General features: G+C 37.4%; 1 long non-coding RNA gene across 1 annotated transcript; it reads left to right on the top strand.

Moving 5' to 3' along the window:
• The first annotated feature begins 2,764 nt into the window (after window positions 1-2,764).
• On the top strand, window positions 2,765-20,042 carry LOC112911957 (uncharacterized). Its single transcript, XR_003233460.2, has 3 exons — window positions 2,765-9,443; window positions 16,521-16,756; window positions 19,823-20,042. It is a non-coding gene; the product is annotated as an uncharacterized lncRNA (long non-coding RNA).
• The last annotated feature ends 1,502 nt before the right edge of the window (window positions 20,043-21,544 follow it).

Raw genomic sequence — 21,544 nt, 5'->3', positions numbered from 1 at the left:
CTGCTAAAACCACACAGTCTTGATCACTGTGGCTATATAATTTGTTAAAGTCAAATAGAAGGACTTTCCTACTTGTTTCTTTCCCCATAATTCTGCTAGCTATTGTCTTACCTTCCTGTTGTCTATTACAAATGATCTATTTCTGGCTTGATGTCCCAAAACAACATACATTTATCCTCTTACAGTTCTGGAGGCCACCTGTAGATATGTTGGTAGGGTCGCCCTCCCTCCAAGAGCTACAGGGGAGAAGGTTTCCTTTCCTCTTTTAACTTCTGGTGGCTCCAGGTGTTTCTTGGCTTGTGACTGCATAACTTCAATCTTTGCCTCCATCTTCACGTGCCTTATCCCCTGTGTCTGTGTCATCTCTTATAAGGACAGTTATTAACATTTAGGAATGACTCAGATAATCCAGCATGATCTCATCTCAAGATCATTAACTTAATCATATTTGCAGGGATTATTTTGCTAAATAAAGTCACATTCACAGACTTGGGGGTTAGGAAGTGGATGTATGTTTTAGGGAACCAACATTCAACCCACTTAAATTATTCTAGTTCCCTTGCCTTTCCATACAAATATTAGAATAATCTATCCTTGCTGGTAGCTTTGGTAGGAATTCCATTAAACTTCTATATCATTCTGGGAGAAAAGATATCCTTGCTATGGTGAATCTTTTAATCAATGAGCATGGAATGTCTCTGTGTATTTAGATCTTTGATATCTTTCATTAGCATTTTATAGTTTTCAGCATACGATTCTTACATGTTTTGTTAGATTCACATATAAGTACTTTGTTTTATAGCAATTGTTCATTTAAAATTTATATAGTTTAGTTTACATAATCTTAATTTTATGATAGTATATAAAATGCAATTGATTTTTTGTATGTTTATCTTCTATATAAATATAGCCTAGCTGAGGTCAGTTTTCAGTTCTAGAACTGTGTTCAGCTGGGTCATTTCTATTCTGTCTTCAGTTTCTCTGGTTATTTTCTTATTTGTTTTCATTCTGCTATTTTACTTACATCCATAGGTGAGACTGAGATTTTTTAGGGACATAGCATAAAATACAGAGGAACTTTCGGAGACATCTCTGAGGAATTTTGTATTTAATGGTTGCACATACTATAAGTTGATAGCAAACTGGTAGCTGTGTGTTACCAAGAAAATTAAGGCTGGTAATTCAAAATGGGAGGTAATTCAACCTTTGTTAAATTATAATGAGAGGTCAATGAATTGAGGACTTAAAAGTGATCATTGAATTCAGTGATTTTTTTTTTGGCGTTAATGATTTTAGCAAGAGCATGTGTAAGAGTGATTGAACCCAAACCAGACTAAAGGAGGTTGAAATTGCATGAATACTGACAAAATGATTGTAGTGCCATAAAGACTATTTTTTCACTACAGTTAAGCTGGAAATACAACACAAGGGTACATCAATACTTAAAGATACTGAGAATGCTGAAGGGCAAAGAAAGTACTGGTAATTGGTGATGTTTAGAAAAGAGGAAGAAAGGGATGCCTGGCGGGCTCTGTGGTTGAGCGTCTGCCTTCAGCTCAGGGTGTGATCCAAGAGTTCTGGGATTGAGTCCCAGATCAGACTTCTACAGCGAGCCTGCTTCTCATTCTGCCTGTGTCTCTGCCTGTCTCTCTGGGTCTCTCATGAAAAAATAAATAAATAAATAAATAAATAAATAAATAAATAAATAATCTTTAAAAAAAGAAAAAAGGAGGGAACATGTGAGTTTTGGTGCAAATAGAGATAGCTTTATAGAATAGTGGTGGAAAGGTAAGGCTATTTCTAGGTGATATCTCTGCCTAAATGAGAAAACAAAGTCATTTGCTAATTATGAGGGGATAAGAGCTTGAATGAGAGTTTTGATGACAATGGAAGAGTAAATTCCCAACAGAAATATGATAGGACCCTTGGGCAGTTTAAAGGGTTCATTTATCACCATTTATTTAGAGTGGTAGCAATGTGCCACATTATATGACTTACTGTAGCCATACTTGACTGCCAAGTGCAAGCTGGGAGTGGACATAGCATCCATGGTTGGAATTATCTAATGATTGCAAAGAAAAGTCAATGGGGAAAAGGAATGAGGGTATTTGCAATAAAGTCATTGAAAATATGAGCCATGGATTCTAATTTGGATAAGGGAAAAATGACACAGTAGATGGGGAAAAAAGCGAAAGAAAGAAAGTAGATGGGTCAGTTCTATCAATCGTTATGAGGTCTACAAAGTGGTGGAGTGGAAGTAGTAGAGTATCAAACTGAAAGGAGAAGGCTTTGGTTAGGGTAGGATATTTAAATAACTTTCTGAGGCGGAGAAATTTTGCTTTATGATAAAATCCAGGAAGTAATTGTAGGCATAAGGAACTGAGATGAGTGGAGGAAAAAGACATTAGAGATTAGAACATGGAAAGGAGGTTTTTGGATAGGATGAATATTGAATTTATTCAGGATGACAGCAGGAGTTGAGGTGAAAACTATGAACCATGTGCCAAGGTTATAAATGTGTGAAGTAATGTGTCTAATATGTTTGTAGGTGACAGTAATGAAGAGTGGTAGAGCCAAATGGCAGAAGCCTTAAAGGAGCATGGTCTTTTTCATAATGAAGATGAAGTACTGCTTGTGGTAGCACTGTGAAGTAATGATGACACCATCTTTATGTCTGTACCCTGCTATATGTGAGGAATAAGAATGAGCAGCCACACTGCAGAGAGTTGCTGTAGAAGTTGGGTGACTGGGGATAGCTAGGATTGAGTTAAGGCAGGAAGAGAAAAGAATATTCAGAGAATATGAGAATGTAGAAGAGTCTGTATTACAAAGCAGAAATTACAGGGAGCACAATGTAAGGATCTGAGAGACCAAGGAGAAGGGATGGAGTGCAGTACATGAAGGGAGAGGAAGCCAGAGCATTAAGAGAGAGAGGGAAAATGAAGGGAGAGGAAGCCAGAGCATTAAGAGAGAGAGGGAAAATGAGAAAATGTATTGATCCAGGCCGTGACCAGGGAAAATGGACTGGAGGCAAAATAGAGTTAGCTAGGTCACTAGATTGTCAACATAGTAAGTCCTTATCATAGACTAATGGACACTAACACTATCAGAATTCTATTGCAGATTGGTGGAGGAGCTCTAAAGCCAGCACAATGGGCCATGTGTTTCTGGGTTTAGAAACTTCCAGGACCCTTGAACTGTAAGGATTAGATGCAGTGATGTTGCCTAGTGCTCTGGGTCTGGAGTAGTGGAGCTGTATGGTTAGGGACAGTGTTTTAAACTATTTTATTTATTTATTCATGAGAGACACACAGAGAGAGGCAGAGACACAAAAGGCAGACTCCCTGCAAGGAGCCCAATATGGGACCCGATCCCGGACCCCGGGATCACTCCCTGAGCCAAAGACAGACGCTCAACCGCTGAGCCACCCAGGCATCCCTAGGGACAGTTTTTAATTGATGGAGTGCTTCTGAGGATGGGGATCAGTGTCAGCAAGTGCATGGTCCTGAGGGTTGGGTGTGGGGTTAAGTGCAATGATAAGAAATGTTACAAAGAGTTAATTTAGGTTCAGAGAGTTTAAATAACCTGCCAAGGACACAGTTGGCAAGTGACAGAGCTGAGATTCAAAATAAGATCTGTGCCTGTGAATCTATAATTATTTTGAAATAAAAAGTTTTTTTAAAGGTCAAAAACAACAGATGTATGTAATTCTGAAACACTGTACTGATTTTTCAGACAGAAAGGGATACCTACAATGAAAGAGTGTCAAACTAACTTCAGTGATTTCATTCCCAAATCTGAATGCTAGAAGATAGTGGAGTGATGTCTGGCATTGGCCTATGGACAACAGTCTTAAAAATCAAAATTTACAGATCACCAAGAGGAGTCATGTTACCAGAATAATCTCAAACCTTGAGAACAGAGGCTGTGTACAACTTAACCAGCATGGCTGAGAGTCTTAGCTCCTCTGGAAATCCCCAGACTCCAGGCAAAAGATGCCAGCCCCAGCCAGTAATGGGCTGATGTACCCACACAACTCCTTGAGGTCAATCTCCCCAATGATCTTCCCAGGACTGTCCCTGAGACAAGAGAAATCTGCCAGGAGCCAAGCCTAGGGCAGTAAGATTTGCTGACTAGAGACTTGTTTCTCTTCCAGGAACATAATCCAACAACAGATGATCACAAGATTCACTGTCCTGTCATGTATGTGCCCTGCTGGATGCAATATATGCACCAAACAAATGATGCTGAATGAAAGATCTCTCTCTCTCTTTCTTTCTCTTCTGAATTAGTTCTGTTATGATTGCAATGTTTTTCTTCCACCATTTTCTTGAGTCAAACTTCTGAGACTCTTTCCCAGTAAATGATTTATTTTGATATTTTTTAATGATATTAAGAGCATACGATTGTCAGAGGACCCAGGAATAATGGAATCTTTCCCCAGACCATTGTCAACTTCTTATATAAAGTTCTAAATGGGGAGATATAGTCAGAAAACAACAAATGAAATGTAAATTGCAACTCCAAATGCCCTCTAGCTTGATAGCACCTCCTTCTGTAATGGCAGGATCCAAGCTCTATCTCAAAGTATTCCCCAGTTATTTCTCTAAGTCTCCCCCTCACACTCCCTCCTGGTCACTAAGTCTCTCCAAATAATGGGTAATATCCTATCTGTTAACATTTCAGATGAGTTTTTCTCGTTTTTGAACTTTATATAAATGGAATTATATAGTAAGATAGTCTTTTGTCTCTGGCTTCTTTTGCTAAATATTGTGAGATTCAACCCTGTCGTGTCTAACAGTTTATTTATTGTAATTATTATAATGTTTTCCATCTTATAATACGCTTTTTTGCTAAAATGAGAAAGTTTCCAAAGTAAGGATGCTTTTAAAAGTCATTGATGTGGAAAGATGAATGGATAAAGAAGATGTGGTTTATGTATGTGGTTTATGTATGTGGTTTATGAATGGATAAAGAAGATGTGTTTATGTTGGAATATTACTCAGCCATTAGAGATGACAAATACCCACCATTTGCTTCCACGTGGATGGAACTGGAGGGTATTATGCTGAGTGAAATAAGTCAATTGGAGAAGGACAAATATTATATGGTCTCATTCATTTGGGGAATATAAAAAATTGTGAAAGGGAATAAAGGGGAAAGGAGAAAAAATAAGTGGGAAATATCAGAAAGGGAGACAGAACATGCAGGACTCCTAACTCTGGGAAACGAACTAGGGGTGGTGGAAGGGGAGGTGGGCGGGGGGTGGGGGTGACTGGGTGATGGGCACTGAGGGGGGCACTTGGTGGGATGAGCACTGGGTGTTATGCTAAATGTAGGCAAATTGAACTCCAATAAAGAAAATTTTTTTAAATAAAGTAAAAGTTATTGATGTGGAGAGGGAAGAAAGTGCTAGTGATTGGCTTCTGATTTGGTTGAACAAATCAGAAATAATTATTTAAATCCTTACAAATAATTATTTAAATCCTTTAGTAACACAGAGATGTCAATTGCAACATTATTACCAGGGCAAAGATTTTATTAAATAAGACAACCAATAAAAATTACTGGCTTCTTTTAGAGTTGACTTTAACAGGACATTGCAACAATTTAAGTCTTTTGAATCTTACAAGATATTATTGTACAAATGATATTTCCAAGGCTATATCTATATAAAGAATTTAACAATTTATAACAGCTGTTCAATACACAGAAGTCTCTATTGTGCACAAACAAAACTGATATTGTTGTGAATGTTTTCAACCTTACAACACTTTATCAAGTCAGATTCTTTAAAAAACATTTGGTGTGAAAAATGGTAACTCTAGCTACAGAGGAAAGTAGACAGTTTCTACATTGATTTCTGATATTCTCTTTTTAAGAATAATCTTTATACTGTAAAATAAAACATATAGAGAACCACATGGAATAAATGAATGGCTTAATAAATTTATTATAAGATGAAAACTACACAGGTATGAAATAGAATTTTGCCAGTCACCTAAGAAGCCCCTTCCATGTATCACATTCAAATCATAGACCCTCTTGCTGCCAGTAGGAAACCATCTTGAATTTTATCACAATCACTTCCTTGTAATTTTTTTTGCAGTTTTATTACCCAAATGTGAATCCCTAGACTGTAGTTGAATATTGTCATCCTTCGTCTTCTTCACTTGCTTACCATTTATACCAACAATACTATCAATATAATTACTGAAGATAGTAAAGCATTTTTGGTACATGTTACCCCATTTTTATCTGCCACAAATTTTTAAAAATAGGCATACTATATTTACAGTATCAGAGCATATAGCCTACAAATACTCTCTCCCACTTAACCCATGTTGATTCTTAGTTTTACCATAATTATATAGTTAATTCTCACAACCAGTCCTTATGTCTGGTTATAAACATATATTTGTTATCTGAAGCTGACTCTTCTTCAGGAAAGGGTCATGGAAATGATATTTTCTGAGTCCTGCATATTGATAACAATTTCTCTGTGTCATTTATACTTGAAAGTCAGTCTTGCTGGATGTAAAATCCTTAGCTCACATCACTATATAGCTAACCATATTAAATATGTGACCCCATTTTCTTCTGGTATAAAATGTTTCTGTTGAAAAGTCTATGATAATCTAAATTTCTTAACACTTTAAGTCACAAGTTCTATTTTTTTCCGCAAATGTCCCGGATTTTTCCCTTTAAAAAAAAGGCCCAGTAATCTTGCCAAAATGTGTCTTTTCTTTAAGAGATTTTATTTATTCATGAGAGACACAGAGAGAGGCAAGGACATAGGCAGAGGGAGAAGCAGGCTCCCTGAGGGGAGCCCGATGTGGAATCCCAGGATCACATCCTGAGCCAAGGGCAGATGCTCAACCATGGATCCACCCAGGCATCCCTAAAATGTGTCTTAGTATTGGTCTCTTTAGGTCATTCTCTAGTACATTATGTGCTCATTTAGCATGTAAGGGAGAGGCCACATGGTTCTACCCTTCCTCTTTCCAGTTAGTTGAATATTGATGAGATAGCTGGCCTGGATTGCTTCTCCCCTAGCTCTTGGCATTTAGATCTTCTTTGATTTCTTTCATCAGCAATGCATAATTTTCATCATACAGATTTTGTACACTTTTGTTAGTTTTATGCATATATATCATTTCCTCTGGAGCAATTGTAAATAGTATTGCCTTTTAATCTTTTGTTTTCCATTTTTTTCATACACATAGAAATGTAAATGACTTTTGTGTATTGATCTTGTATTGTGACCTTGCTGAACTCACTTATTAGTCTAGGAAGGTTCTGTTGTTTTTGGTAGATACCCTTCATTTTCAATCATATCATCTGTCGAGAGAGTGTTTAATTTCTTCCTTTAAAATTTGTATTACTTTTCTTTTTTTAAATTGCCTTATTGCAGTAGCTAGATCTTTCAGTACTCAGTCTTAGAGAGAGAACATTTAGCCTCATATAATTTTAAATAGATTTTATTTATTTATTTGAGAGAGAGAAAATGAGTGAGGGGGAAGGGGCAGAGGGAGAAGCAGGTTCCCTGGTGAGCACGGAGCCAGATGCAGGGCTCGATCCCAGAACTTCATGACTTGAGCCAAAGGCAGCCACCCAGGCACCAGGTATAGGTATGAGCCAGCCAGGCATCCCTAGCCTCACATCAGTAAGTATGTTGGTTTTTTTTTTAAGATGCTCTTTTCAAGTTGAGGAAATTCCTCTCTGTTTCTTGTGTAGTAACAAAAATAATCATGAATGGATGTTGGATTTTGCCAAATCCTTTTTCTGTGCAAATTATGTGCCAATGCTGAAGATCAACAGTTTATCTTCATATGATTTTTTTCTTCTGTGTGATTATATATATGATCATTTGACTTGTCCTCTATGTCCTGTTGATTAACTGGATTGCATTGACTGAGTTTTTAATATTGAACTAGACTTGTATACCTGTAGTAAATCCTACTTGGTTGTGACATACTCTATTTTTTATACGTTATTGGATTCCAGTTGTTAAATGTCGGTGAGGGGATCCTTGAATTTATATTTCAGGAGGGATATTGGTCTCTATAGTTTTCCTTTTTGTATGCAGTCTTTGTCTTCTTTGGTATTTGGATAATTCTGCCTTCATAAAATGAGTTGAGAAGTATTCCTTCTTCTGCCATGTGTATGTAAAAATGGTGGGCTTTTTTTAATGTTTGGTAACATTATCCAGTGAAACCATTTGGTCCTGGAGTTTTCTTTTTGGGGAGATTTTATTTTATTTTTTTGGGGGGGATTTTAATATACATTTATTTTCCATAATGGTTATAGGTATATTCAGTTTGTATTTTCTTGGCTGCATTTTGGTAGTTTGTGGTTATTGAGGATTGTTCCATTTTTACTCAGCTGTCAAATTAAGTAAACATAAATTTATTTTTATCATCCCTTGTTTTTCTAATTTTTATAGCTGTGTTTAAAATATACATAACATTTACTATCTTAACCATTCTTAAGTGTACAGTTCAGTAATGTTTTTTAAAAGATTTTATTTATTTATTCATGAGAAACAGAGAAAGAAGCAGAGAGACAGACAGAGGGAGAAGCAGGCTCCTCTCAGGGAGCCTGATGCGGGATTCCATCTCCAGATCAGGAACATGCCCTAAGCCAAAGGCAGATACTCAACTGCTTAGCCACCCAGGCATCCTCAGTTTAGTAATGTTAAGTATATTCACAATGTTGAACAACCAATCTCAAGAAATTTTTCAACTTGCACACCTGAAACTCTTAAACCATTAAACAATAAGTGAATGGATAGCCCCATGTCCCCCTCCCAGGACCTGGCAACCACCACTCAACTTTATGTCTCTATGAATTTGACTACTCTATACACATCATGTAAGTGATGACTGGCATATTTCACTTAGCATAATGTCCTCAAGGTTCATCTACTTTGTAGCATATGTCAGAATTTCCTTCATTTTTAGGCCTGAATAATATTTCATTGCATGAATATAATACATTTGTTTATCCATTCATCCACTGATGGACACTTGAGTTGCTTCTGCATTTTGGCTATTGTGGAAAATGCTTGCTATGAACATAAGTGTACAAATATCTCTTTGAAACCTTGATTTCAACTATTTTGGATTTATATCCAGGAGTGAAATTGCTGGATCATATGGTAATTCTATTTTTAATTTTTTGAGGAACAACCATACTGATTCCAGAGTTATTACACCATTTTACATTGCCACCAGAGTGCACAGGTTTCCAATTTCTCCACATCCTTATTAACACTTGCTATTTTCTGTTTTGTTTTGCTTTGTTTTTAGAGAATCAGCCAAACTATAGAGAAGATTTAACTTGCAATTCAAATGACAATTCTGGTGCTACATATATAAGGTACTAATAAATACTAAGTGCAGCTATGTTCTTGCCTGGATTCCGCTACTCATCAGCTTCAGGTGGGCCAAAATTCAAAGCCAGATCATCTTCATTAGAATGTTAAATGGTTCATCTTTTTATTATTTTTTATTTTATTTTTTATTATTTTTGTATATTTTTTATTGTAGTTCAATTTGCCAGTGCTGATCCCGTCAAGTGCCCCCTCAGTGCCTGTAACCCAATCACCCCAATCCCCCGCCCACCTCCCTTTCCACGACCCCTTGTTTGTTTACCAGAGTTAGCAGTTTCTCATGTTCTGTCACCCTCACTGATATTTCCCACTCATTTTCTCTCCTTTCCCCTTAATTCCTTTCACTATTTTTTATAGTCCCCAAATGAATAAGACCATATAATGTTTGTTCTTCTCCAATTGAGTTACTTCACTCAGCTTAATACCCTCCAGGTCTATCTGCCTTGAAGCAAATGGTGGGTATTTGTCATTTCTAATGGCTGAGTAATATTCCATTGTATACATAGACCACATCTTCTTTATCCATTCATCTTTCGATGGACACCGAGGCTCCTTCCACAGTTTGGCTATTGTGGACATTGCTGCTAGAAACATTGGGGTGCAGGTGTCCTGGCGTTTCACTGCCTCTGTATGTTTGGGATAAATCCCCAGCAGTGCAATTGCTGGGTTGTAGGGTAGCTCTATTTTTAACTCTTTGAGGAACCTCCACACAGTTTTCCAGAGTGACTATACCATTTCACATTCCCACCAACAGTGCAAGAGGGTTCCCCTTTCTCCACATCCTCTCCAACATTTGTTGTTTCCCGTCTTGTTACTTTTCCCCATTCTCACTGGTGTGAGGTGGTATCTCATTGTGGTTTTGATTTGTATTTCCCTGATGGCAAGTGATGCAAAGCATTTTCTCATGTGCTTGTTGGCCATGTCTATGTCTTCCTCTGTGAGATTTCTGTTCATGTCTTTTGCCCATTTCATGATTGGATTGTTTGTTTCTTGGGTGTTGAGTTTAATACGTTCTTTATAGGTCTTGGATACTAGCCCTTTATCTGATAGGTCATTTGCAAATATCTTCTCCCATTCTGTAGGTTGTCTTTTAGTTTGTTGACTGTTTCTTTTGCTGTGCAGAAGTTTTTATTTTGATTAAGTCCTAATAGTTTATTTTTGCTTTTGTTTTCCTTGCCTTGGGAGATATATCTAGAAAACTGTTGCTACAACCAACAGCCTGTGTCCTTTTCTAGGATTTTTACAATTTCAGGTCTCACATTTAGGTCTTCAATCCATATGGGGGTTATTTTCATGTATGGTGTAAAAAAGTGGACAAATTTCATTCTTTTGCATGTAACCATCCAGTTTTCCTAACACCATTTTTTAAAGAGACTGTCTTTTCCATTGCATATTCTTGCTTTCTTTGTCAAAGATTAATGAACCATATAATTGTGGGTTTGTTTCTGGGCTTTCTGTTCACTTCTATTATCTATGTGTCTATTTTTGTGCCAGTACCATACTGTTTTTATTATTACAGTATCCAGAATATAACTTGAACTCTGAAATTTTGATACCTCCCATTTTCTTTTTCTTTTTCAGTATTGTTTTTGCTATTTGGGGTCTTTTGTGGTTCTATACAAATTTTAGGATTGTTTATTCTAGTTCTGTGAAAATTTCTATTGGTATTGTGATAGGGATTGTATTTAATGTGTAGATTGCTTTGGGTCGTATAGACATTTTAACATTGTTCTTCCAATCCATAGCATGGAATGTCTTTCCATTTCCTTGTGTCATCTTCAATTTCTTTCACCAATGCTTTATAGTTTCCAGAGTACAATTCTTCTACCTCCATGGTTAAGTTTATTCCTAGAGAAAGAATAAATCTTGTTATTATTATTTTTGGCACAATTATAAATAGAATTATGTTATTAATTTCTCCTTCTGCTGCTTCATTATTAGTATGTAGAAATGTAACAGAATCCTATATGTTAATTTTGTATTCTGTAACTACTGAATTCACTTATCAGTTCTAGTAGTTTTCTGGTAGTCTTTTGGGTTTTCTATATATAGCTCACACTTTCTACAGATAACGAAAGTTTCACTTCTTCCTTACCAATTTGGATAGCTCTTACTTCTTTTTGTTGTCTGATTGCTGTGGCTAGGACTTCCAGTACTGTGTTGAGAAAAGTCATGAGAGTGGACATCCTTGTCTTGTTCCTGACCTTAGGGGGAAGTTCTGAGTTTTTCCCCATTGAGTATGATGTTTGCTGTGGGTTTTTCATAAGTGGCCTTTATTAGGTTGAGATGTTTTCTTTAAATCTACTTTGTTGAGGGTTTTTTATCATGAACGGATGTTGTACTTTGTCAGATGCTTTTTCTGCATCTACTGAAGTGATCATATGGTTCCTATCCTTTCTCTTATTGATGTGATGTATCATGTGGATTGATTTGAAAATTTTTTTTTAATTTTTTTTTAATTTTTATTTATTTATGATAGTCACAGAGAGAGAGAGAGAGGCAGAGATACAGGCAGAGGGAGAAGCAGGCTCCATGCACCGGGAGCCCGATGTGGGATTCGATCCCGGGTCTCCAGGATCGCGCCCTGGGCCAAAGGCAGGCGCCAAACCGCTGCGCCACCCAGGGATCCCCTGATTTGAAAATATTGAACCACGCTTGCAACCCAGAAATAAATCCCACAAGACCATGGTGAATAATTTTAAATTTGTTGTTAGATTCAGTTAGCTAGTATTTTGTTGAGGATTTTTGCATCTATGTTCATGAGGGATATTGGCCTGTAGTTCTCTTTTTGTGGTATCTTTATCTGGTTTTAGAGTCAGGGTAATGCTGGCCTCATAGAATGAATTTGGATGTTTTCCTCTCTTTTCTATTTTTTTGGAACTGTTTGAGAAGAATAGTATTAATTTTTCTTTAACTATTTGATAGAATTTGCCTATGAAGCTATCTGGCCCTGGAATTTTGTTTATTGGGAGTTATTTGATAACTGATCCAATGCCTTTGCTGGTTATCAGTCTGTTCAATTTTTCTATTTCTTTATTTTTGGGTTTTGGTAATTTATATGTTTCTAGGATTTTATCCATTTGTTCTGGGTTATCCAATTTGTTGGCATAGAGTTTTTCATAATAGTCTCTTCAAATTGTATTTCTATGGTGTTAGGTCTTATTTCTCCCCTTTAATCTGTGATTTTATTTATTTGAGGCCTTGTCTTTTTTCTTGATGAACCTGGCTAGAAGTTTATCAATTGTGTTGATTTCTTTCAAAGGACCAGCTCCTGGTTTCATTGATCTATTCTATCATGTTTTCCATTTCTATATTATTTATTTATACTCTAATCTTATTATTGCTTTCCTTCTGCCAGTTTTAGGTTTTGTTTATTGTTCTTTATCCAGTCCCTTTAAGTGTAAGGTTAAGTTGTTTGAATTTTTTCTTGCTTCTTGAGGTAGGCCTGTATTGCTATAAACTTCCCTCTCAGTACCGCATTTACTGCATCCAAAAGGTTTTGGACTGTTTTTATTTTCTTGTGTGTGTGTGTGTGTGTGTGTGTGTGTGTGTGTGTGTGTGTTTATTTTCATTTGTTTCCATGTACTTTTAAAATTTCTTCATTGATATCCTGGTTGACTCATTCATTGCATAGGGGCATATTATTTAACCTCCATGTATTTATGCTTTTTCCAGATTTTTTCTTGTGGTTGACTTCTAGTTTCAAACCATTGTGGTCAGAAAAGGTGCATGGTACGAGGTGCCTAGGTGGCTCAGTCAACTGACTGAGGTCCTGGAATCCAGTCCCCCATTGGGCTTCCACTCCTCTGGGACTCTGCCTCTCCCTCTACTCCTCCATCTCTCACTTGTAAATGATCTCTCTCTCTCTCTCTCTCTCTCTTTCTCTCTCTCTCAAATAAATAAAGTCTTTTTTAAAAAAAGAAAGAAAGAAAAGATGCATGTTATGACTTTGATTCTTTTGTATTTGTTGAGGCCTGTTTAGTGACTAAATATGTGATCTCTTCTGGAAAGTGTTATGTGTACATCTGAAAAGAATGTGTATTCTGCTGTTTTAGGTTGGAATGTTCTGAATATATCTGTTAACCCCATCCGGTCCAGTGTGCCCTTCAAAGCCATTGTTTCCTTGTTGATTTTCTTTTAAGTTCATCTGTCCATCGATGTAAGTAGAGTGTTAAAGTCCACTACTATTACTGTATTATTATCAGTTAGTTCCTTTATGTTTGTTTTTAACAGTTTATATATTCGGGTGTTAATATTTTGGGTGCATATTTTCTTTCTTTCTTTTTAAATTTTTATTTATTTATGATAGTCACACACACACAGACACACACAGAGAGAGAGAGAGAGAGAGAGAGAGAGAGGCAGAGACATAGGCAGAGGGAGAAGCAGGCTCCATGCACCGGGAGCCCGACGTGGGATTCGATCCCGGGTCTCCAGGATCGCGCCCTGGGCCAAAGGCAGGCGCCAAACCGCTGCGCCACCGAGGGATCCCCGGGTGCATATTTTCAATTGTTATATTTTCTTGTTGGATTGGCCCCTTTGGTATTATATAGTGTCCTACTTTGTCTCTTGTTACAGTCTTTGTTTTAAATTCTAGTTCATCTGAGGTAAGTATTGCTACTCTAACTTTATTTTCATATCCACTTGCATGCTAGGTGTTTCTCTATCCCCTCACTTTCCATCTGCAGGTGTCTGTAGGTCTAAAATGAGTCTCTTATGGGAAGCATATAGATGTGTCTTATTTTTTTCATCCCTTCTGTCACCTTACATCTTTTGATTGGAGCATTTAGCCCATTTACATTCAAAATAATTATTTATAGATATGTATTTATTGCCATTTTATTATTTTTTCGGTGGATTTTGAAGATTTTCTCTGATTCTTTCTTGTCTTTCTTTTATGGCTGCTGTTTTCTTTAGTCATATATTTGGATTTATTTTTACTCTTTGCAAATTCATTAGTGGGTTTTGATGTATGGTTATCCACTAAATTTGGATATAATCTCTTCTACTATATAGTAGTCTATATTAATTTGATGGTCATTTAAGTTTGAACCCATTCTTACTCCTCTCCTCCTCATGTTTTTGGTATATGTTGTTGTATTTTACATCCTTTTGTTTTGTGAGTTCCTGAACTGAGTTCCTGAACTAATATTCCTGTTAAAGGAATATTCATTTTTACTACTTTTGTGTTTTCCTATCATTATACAGTCACTTTTGACCTCTCCTTTCGACTCAGAGTTCCCTTTAATATTTCTTACAGGGCTGGTTTTGTGGTTATGAACTCCTTTAGTTTTTGTTTATCTGAGAAATTCTTATTTCTTCTTCTATTCTGAACGATAGCCTTGCTGGATAAAGTATTCTTGGCTGTAGATTTTTCCCATTAGCATTTTGAACCTATCATGCCACTCCCTTCCCTTCTGGCTTGCATCTTTCTGCTGAGAAATCCCCTGCTAACCTTATGGGCTTTACCTTGTATGTAACTGTCTTCTTTTGTCTTGATGCTTTTTTTTTTTAATTGGAGTTCAATTTGCCAACATATAGCTTATCACCCAGTGCTCATCCCGTCAAATGCCCCCCTCAGTGCCCGTCACCCAGTCACCCCAACCCCCCGCCCACTTCCCTTTCCACTACCCCTTGTTCATTACCTTGAGTTAGGAGTCTTTCATGTTCTTTCACCCTCACTGATATTTCCCACTCATTTTCTTCTCCTTTCCCCTTTATTCCCTTTCACCATTGATGCTTTAAAAATTTTTTCTTCATCAGTACATTTTGCCATTTTAATTATAGTATGTCTTAGTGTGGATCCACTTTTGTTGATTTTGTTGGGGGTTCTCTGTGCCTCCTAGATTTAGATATCTGTTTCCTTCCCTAGATTAGGGAATATTTCAGCTATTATTTCTTCAAATAAATGTTGTACCCCATTTTCTCTCTCTTCCCCTTCTTGAGCTCCTAAAATATGAATGCAATAACAGGTGATGGAGTCACTGAGTCCCCTAAGTCTATTATCATGTTGCAGAATCCTTTTTTGTCTTTTGTTCAACTTGGTTACTTTCCATTACTCTGTTTTCTAAGTCATTAATTCTTTCCTTTGCTTTTCCTAGCCTGCTGTTCATTCTATCAAGTATATTTCTCATTCTATTTATTTATCTCTTCTGTTATTCCTTATCCCTGTGTTAGAGGTCTCGCTGATGTCTTCTACTCTTTCCTCAAGTCCAGTGAGTATCTTTATCATCATTACTTTAAATTCTCTATCATGCATGTTAGATATAGATATAGATATAGATATAGATATAGATATAGATATAGATATAGATATAGATATAGATATCTGTTTTACTTAGATCTCTGCACTGTTGGGGATTTACCCCAAAGATTCAGATGCAATGAAACGCCAGGACACCTGCACCCCGATGTTTCTAGCAGCAATGTCCACAATAGCCAAACTGTGGAAGGAGCCTCGGTGTCCATTGAAAGATGAATGGATAAAGAAGATGTGGTCTTTGTATACACTGGAATATTACTCAGCCATTAGAAACGACAAATACCCACCATTTGCTTCAACATATATGGAACTGGAGGGTATTATGCTGAGTGCAGTAAGTCAATCGGAGAAGGACAAACAGTGTATGTCCTCATTCATTTGGGGAATATAAATAATAGTGAAAGGGAATATAAAGGAAGGGAGAAGAAATGTGTGGGAAAAATCAGGAAGGGAGACAGAACATAAAGACTCCTAACTCTGGGAAACGAACTAGGGGTGGTGGAAGGGGAGGGGGCGGGGGGTGGGGGTGAATGGGTGATGGGCACTGAGGGGGACACTTGACGGGATGAGCACTGGGTGTTATTCTGTATGTTGGTAAATTGAACACCAATAAAAATTAATTTATTAAAAAAAAAGGAGGGCACATGATGTGATCAGCACTGGGTGTTATATGAGAATGAATCACTGACTTCTACCTCTGAAACTAATAATGCACTAAATGTTAATTGAATTTAAATAAAAATAAATTAGTAAAACTGGAAAAAAAAGATCTCTGGTCATGGTTTTGTCTAGTTCTTTTATTTGGGTCAAATTCCTCTATATTCTCATTTTGTCTAAGCGTCTGCATGTGTTTCTGTGCTTTAGGAAAGTCATCTACATCTTCTGTTCTTGAAGTTAATGGCTTTATGAAGAAGATATTTTCTGATGCCCTGCAGTATAGTGTCCACTGTTCCCCAGGACCTGGCCTTTCAGGGAGTGTCTCCAATGTGTGCTGCTAGTGCTCTGCTGTTGGGTGTTGGCCACTTTAGCCTTCAGACCAGTTAACTGCAGAGGCTCTCTTTGCCTGTTTGGAGCAGTGTTTGGTTCCTGGCCTCAAAGGGGTAAGTTTTACCTAGGTGTGCTCTGGTCTGCTTGTGAATGAATCCTGTCACCACCACCTCCAGAACTGAAGCCATACAAAGCTCCTGGGTTGGGAGACACAGTGTTGGCAGGAGGTTTGGGCAGTTATTCTGGAGTAGGGGGCCTACCATGCTGGGTCTGAAGAAGCATGACTGGGAAAGGGCGGTTTCACCAGACTGAGGGGGACAGAAGGAGTTTTTCTAAACAAGTTAAGTAGTGAGTGTAAGCACTATATTGGTCCCCACAGGTGGCCCTGTGCCTATCCAGAGGGAAATGGCACCTGCCAGGTCTCCTCCCCCACCCCAACCCCACCCCCAGTCGAGGGTTTTCTCTGTGAATGCTGCCTCTCTCAACATGTTCCAAGATGAGCATTAACCTCCCCACTGTGTGCCCCAAGTGCTCTTCCAATCACTGTTTCCATGCTGTATGTCCATGGGTCATTTGCTCTGCCTTTTCTTCAAAAAGAGCCCCAATGCTCTCCATGCCCTCTCAGAACCAAACCTGTTGATCATAAGACTCTTGCTTTTAAGCCCCACTTGTTGCAAGAACTAACAAAATTCAGCTCCTCTCACTTTCCAAGCCAATTGCTATGGAGATTTGTCTTCCCTATTTGGGCTCCCATGTGGCTAGTCTGTCTCTTGCCCTCTCTGTAACCATGGCTTCCTCCCCCATTTTGGAGGTGATGATACATTTATCTCCCAAACCATGTCTCCACCCTTTTTACCTTCTTTGATGAAGCCTCCTCTCTGACTTTAGTTTTGGAGTTTGTTCTGCCGGTCCTTAGGTCGATTTCTGGGGTATTTAGGAAGATATGATAGTTTATCTAGAATTCATGGGGCAAGGTGAGCATAGGGTCCTACTCTCCACCACCATCTTCCCAACCTCTTCTAAAGTCCTTTAACACTGAGAAATTCTCTTATATCATGTCTTTGATGCATTCCTCTCCTTTGTTCTCTCGTGGAACTCCTTAACATTAGATGTTAAACCTCCTGGATTGATCTTTTATAGTTTATCCTTTCTCTCCTATTTTCCATCTCCCTCCCTCACTTTTTCTCCCTGTCTTCCTCTTTCCTCCCTTCATAGCTCTCTCCACCTCTTTTTTTTTTTTGGCTTTCTTTTTATTTTCTGGAAGAAAATTTGACTTTATCTTCCCATCTTTCTATTGCACTTCCTTTCATTTTGGCAATCACACTTATAATTTTGAAGTATTCATTAATGTTCTCTTCTCCTTTCTTTGAGCATTTTGTTCATGTTTTATGGATGTGTCATCACCTTAAATCTCTGAAGGAGATGATTAGAGGCATTTTTATATTTCCTTCTCTTATTTGAAATACCTACTTCCTTTGAGATTGTTTACTTCCATCACTTATTTTTATCTCTTTCTTTCATGTTGCAGCATTTTCTCAAATACTTATCAATCCATGGTTGTTGACTGGTATTTAAGAATGCAGCAATAAAAATATGATTGAAAGCTCTGTGTGTGAGGAAAGAGGTAGGCAACTGGTGACTTTCCTTTAGAATGATTGAAGGAAAACTGACTGCTATGCTGCAGAGTCTCTGAATGTCAGAAAGCAAAAATATTTTCCCTGAGGTTGTTTAGTTTCCTTAGAGCAGAACCCTCTGGTTTTTGCCTAATGAGTAGATACCTAGCTGCTGTGCATTGTGCATAAGGGGATAAGTCAATGATTTTATATTCAGCCTTTCAATTAAACTGTTTTCAGCTGCACATCTCATTCCCACCCTTCATCATACCTGACGTTGTCAAGACCCAAGACATTCAAGGTTACTGCAGAGAAAGATCAGGTCCTTCCTTCATCACATCACCTCCATGCATACTCCCAGCTATGGCATCCTCCACTATTCTTTTTCAGTCACCACTCCTCCATTTAATTCCTATCTCCCAGAAATCTATTCTAATATCTTCTTTTTTGCTGATAGACCCCCTCCCATTCTCTTCATCATTGTGTTTTTGTACCTTTTCCCTTTTCCCGTACTGTCTTTTTAGCAGTCTCAAGAAGGAGTGGAAATAAACATGTGGTAAGTCTGCCAACTTGACCTGGAAGTCTACTAGCTTACTTTTAACATTTGGATATTTTTTAATTTATCCTTCTGGTAATTGTCTACCATATCTCTAAATAATATACAGATATTTTCTATTTATCAACTTATTTATCAATTTTAGTCATTTTCTACTAACATAATGCTATTTATACTACTCAACTGCCCTCCTCTAATGCCCTTAGTATAGCCATATCACTGATTATATATCTAATATTCCCTACCTTTGTACCTTTAATAGTAGACTTATACTCCCTCTCTCTATCTCTCTTCTGTCATCTGTACTTTTATGTTTTCCTTAATAAGGTTAGTCATATTTACACTCTGTTTTGTAACCACAATTAAATCATCCATACTTTGCCAATAGGTCATTCTGAAAGTTTAAAGTCAATAAAGTATTTACACTATTATGAGTATGTACATATTGTTCCACAAAGACCTAATGAGTGTATTGAAATTACATTTCTTTTCTTCTACAATTTGTTTCCCCTGAGGTTTCTAATTACCCTTTTCCCTTGAATTTTCCAATTTATTACCTTCTGAAGTTGTTCTAAATTCTCAAGGAGGTATAAAATCATTTGAATCCCTGTTTTTACCAGATACCTTCTTCTTGGAGCCTTTTGTCTTCCTACTCCAATTTGGACTGATTACTCTGTAGGCCTTGTGTCATAGCTGTGATTCTGGAGCATTAATTACTCTTCTGAATTGGGCACCATATCATGCTGTTTCCTAGTTTACTCTCTTGTAGTGGACATTGTGATCATTCTTCAACATCCATTCCTCTCTTCCTCCATTGTATAACAACTATGCAGTTTGAGTGGGATTGATCACACCATCAGCTCTAGGTATAAGCCTATGTGAATAAACCAATCTGAGCAATTTTACCCTCCTTGCCACAGTGATGATTGTTTCAGGGGTGATTAAATCACACCAAGGATTAGGATTTTTTACAGCTTTTGAGGAAAATAATTGACCTGTTTTTTTCCTAGATATGAGCAAAGAAGCATGTTGTCTGATTGGTGCTGTTAGCCATCTTGTGAACATATGAAAGGCATACCTGAGGATGGAGCTGACAAATGAAGAAGCCAGAATCAAGAGGGCCACAGAGAAACGGGACCATATTACTGATCATACCATGCCTGAAGTCTGCCCTACCTATGAACTTCTCAATTAAATGAGCCAATAAATTGCATTTATTACTTAAACCAATTTCAATTGGGTTTTCTGTTGCTTGCATCTGAAAGCATTCTAACTCATGATTTTGGTTGTCTTCCTTTGGAGAGGACACAAGTATATTTTTGGTTATATGAGTTCTATTTGCACTATATTAAGTGGAAGCCTTTTAGTGTAAATATGGGACTAAGGGTATACATGAATGTTGGACAACCAAAGGAGTGAACCCTAGTGACTGCCTAGCATCTAAATCTCCATCTTGGAAGATTCTCCCTTAGTTTGAGTCTTGGTGGGAGGCAGGGCCCTACTTCCTACCGTGGAAACTGAAGATAGATACTTCCTTTCCCTGTCCACCAGGCAGCAAGGGTTGAATACTCTACTTATGGCTTTGCATCTGTAGTCATAAACACAAAGGAGACAGGAGTATAAAAATCAACAGATAGATGATAGATTAGGAGAATATATTTGCAATGTGCAAAAATGACAAAAGATTAATAACTGAAAAAGAAGGCAGTAAACCCAAAAGGAAACAAGGCATAGGATATGGAGAGTAATTTACAGAAGGTAAACTTGAACATATTGATATTTTCAAGTCTGCTAATAAATTGGGAAATGAAAATTAAAATAACAGTGAGAAATTGTTACAAGAATGGCAATATGTAGAAATTCATATATTATCAATGCTGATGTGGATATGAGAAGGAAAACTGTGGATGGGAGTGTAAACTGGTACAGGTATTCCAGAGATTAATTTGTCAGTATCTCCCGAAATTAAATATGTGTAGATCTTACAACCCCAAAATGTCCCCCCTGAGAACATCTTCCAGAGAAATTCTCATACAGGTCCTTAAGGAAATATAGCTGAGGTTGTTTGTTATAGCATTGTTTGTGATAGTGAAGAATTGGGAACAATCTAGGTGTCCATCACAATGGGACCAGATAAGCAGACTGTGGCATATTTATATGATAGAAAATATTAAACAATAAAAAGAAATGACCTAAATTTACTACAGTCATACAGATAAGTCTTCAAAGCCTAGTGTTGAATGAAAAGATAAAAAACAGAATGAGATTACAGCATAACACCATTTATGTAATTATTTTAAAAACACTGTCTATTTTCATGGGTATATCTATTTTCATGGGTTATAGCTAAATAAACATATGAAAGATGGATTAGAAGTCTATATACATGAAATACACTCAAGTAGCTCACTGAGGTGTGCAGTAGAATGGAAGTGGGGATGGGAATCAAAAGGTAAAAATAATAATACAATGAGATAAAGCAAAAGAGAGTCCTTGAATGAACTGGGGAAAATAATGTGCCATGGATTGAGGAGTGTAAGTAAAACAATGCCAACATTGACCACAAATGAATGACAACAGACGGGAGGATGGCTAGACCTCATCCAGAGTGGCTGGTTGTGGTAGGGTGACATCCAGGGATTGCAGCAGGGCGGGTAGCAGGATCAGTACCAGCATTCTAATCTGGCTGTTCCCATAATGTGGCATTAGCTGTGCCTTCTCCTGCCCATGTC

The sequence above is a fragment of the Vulpes vulpes genome, chromosome X (genome assembly GCF_048418805.1).
Source record: "Vulpes vulpes isolate BD-2025 chromosome X, VulVul3, whole genome shotgun sequence".
In the NCBI taxonomy this organism is placed as follows: Eukaryota; Metazoa; Chordata; class Mammalia; order Carnivora; family Canidae; genus Vulpes; species Vulpes vulpes.
The sequence above is the reverse complement of the archived record's forward strand: the minus strand, read 5'-3'. Positions and strand labels throughout refer to the sequence as shown.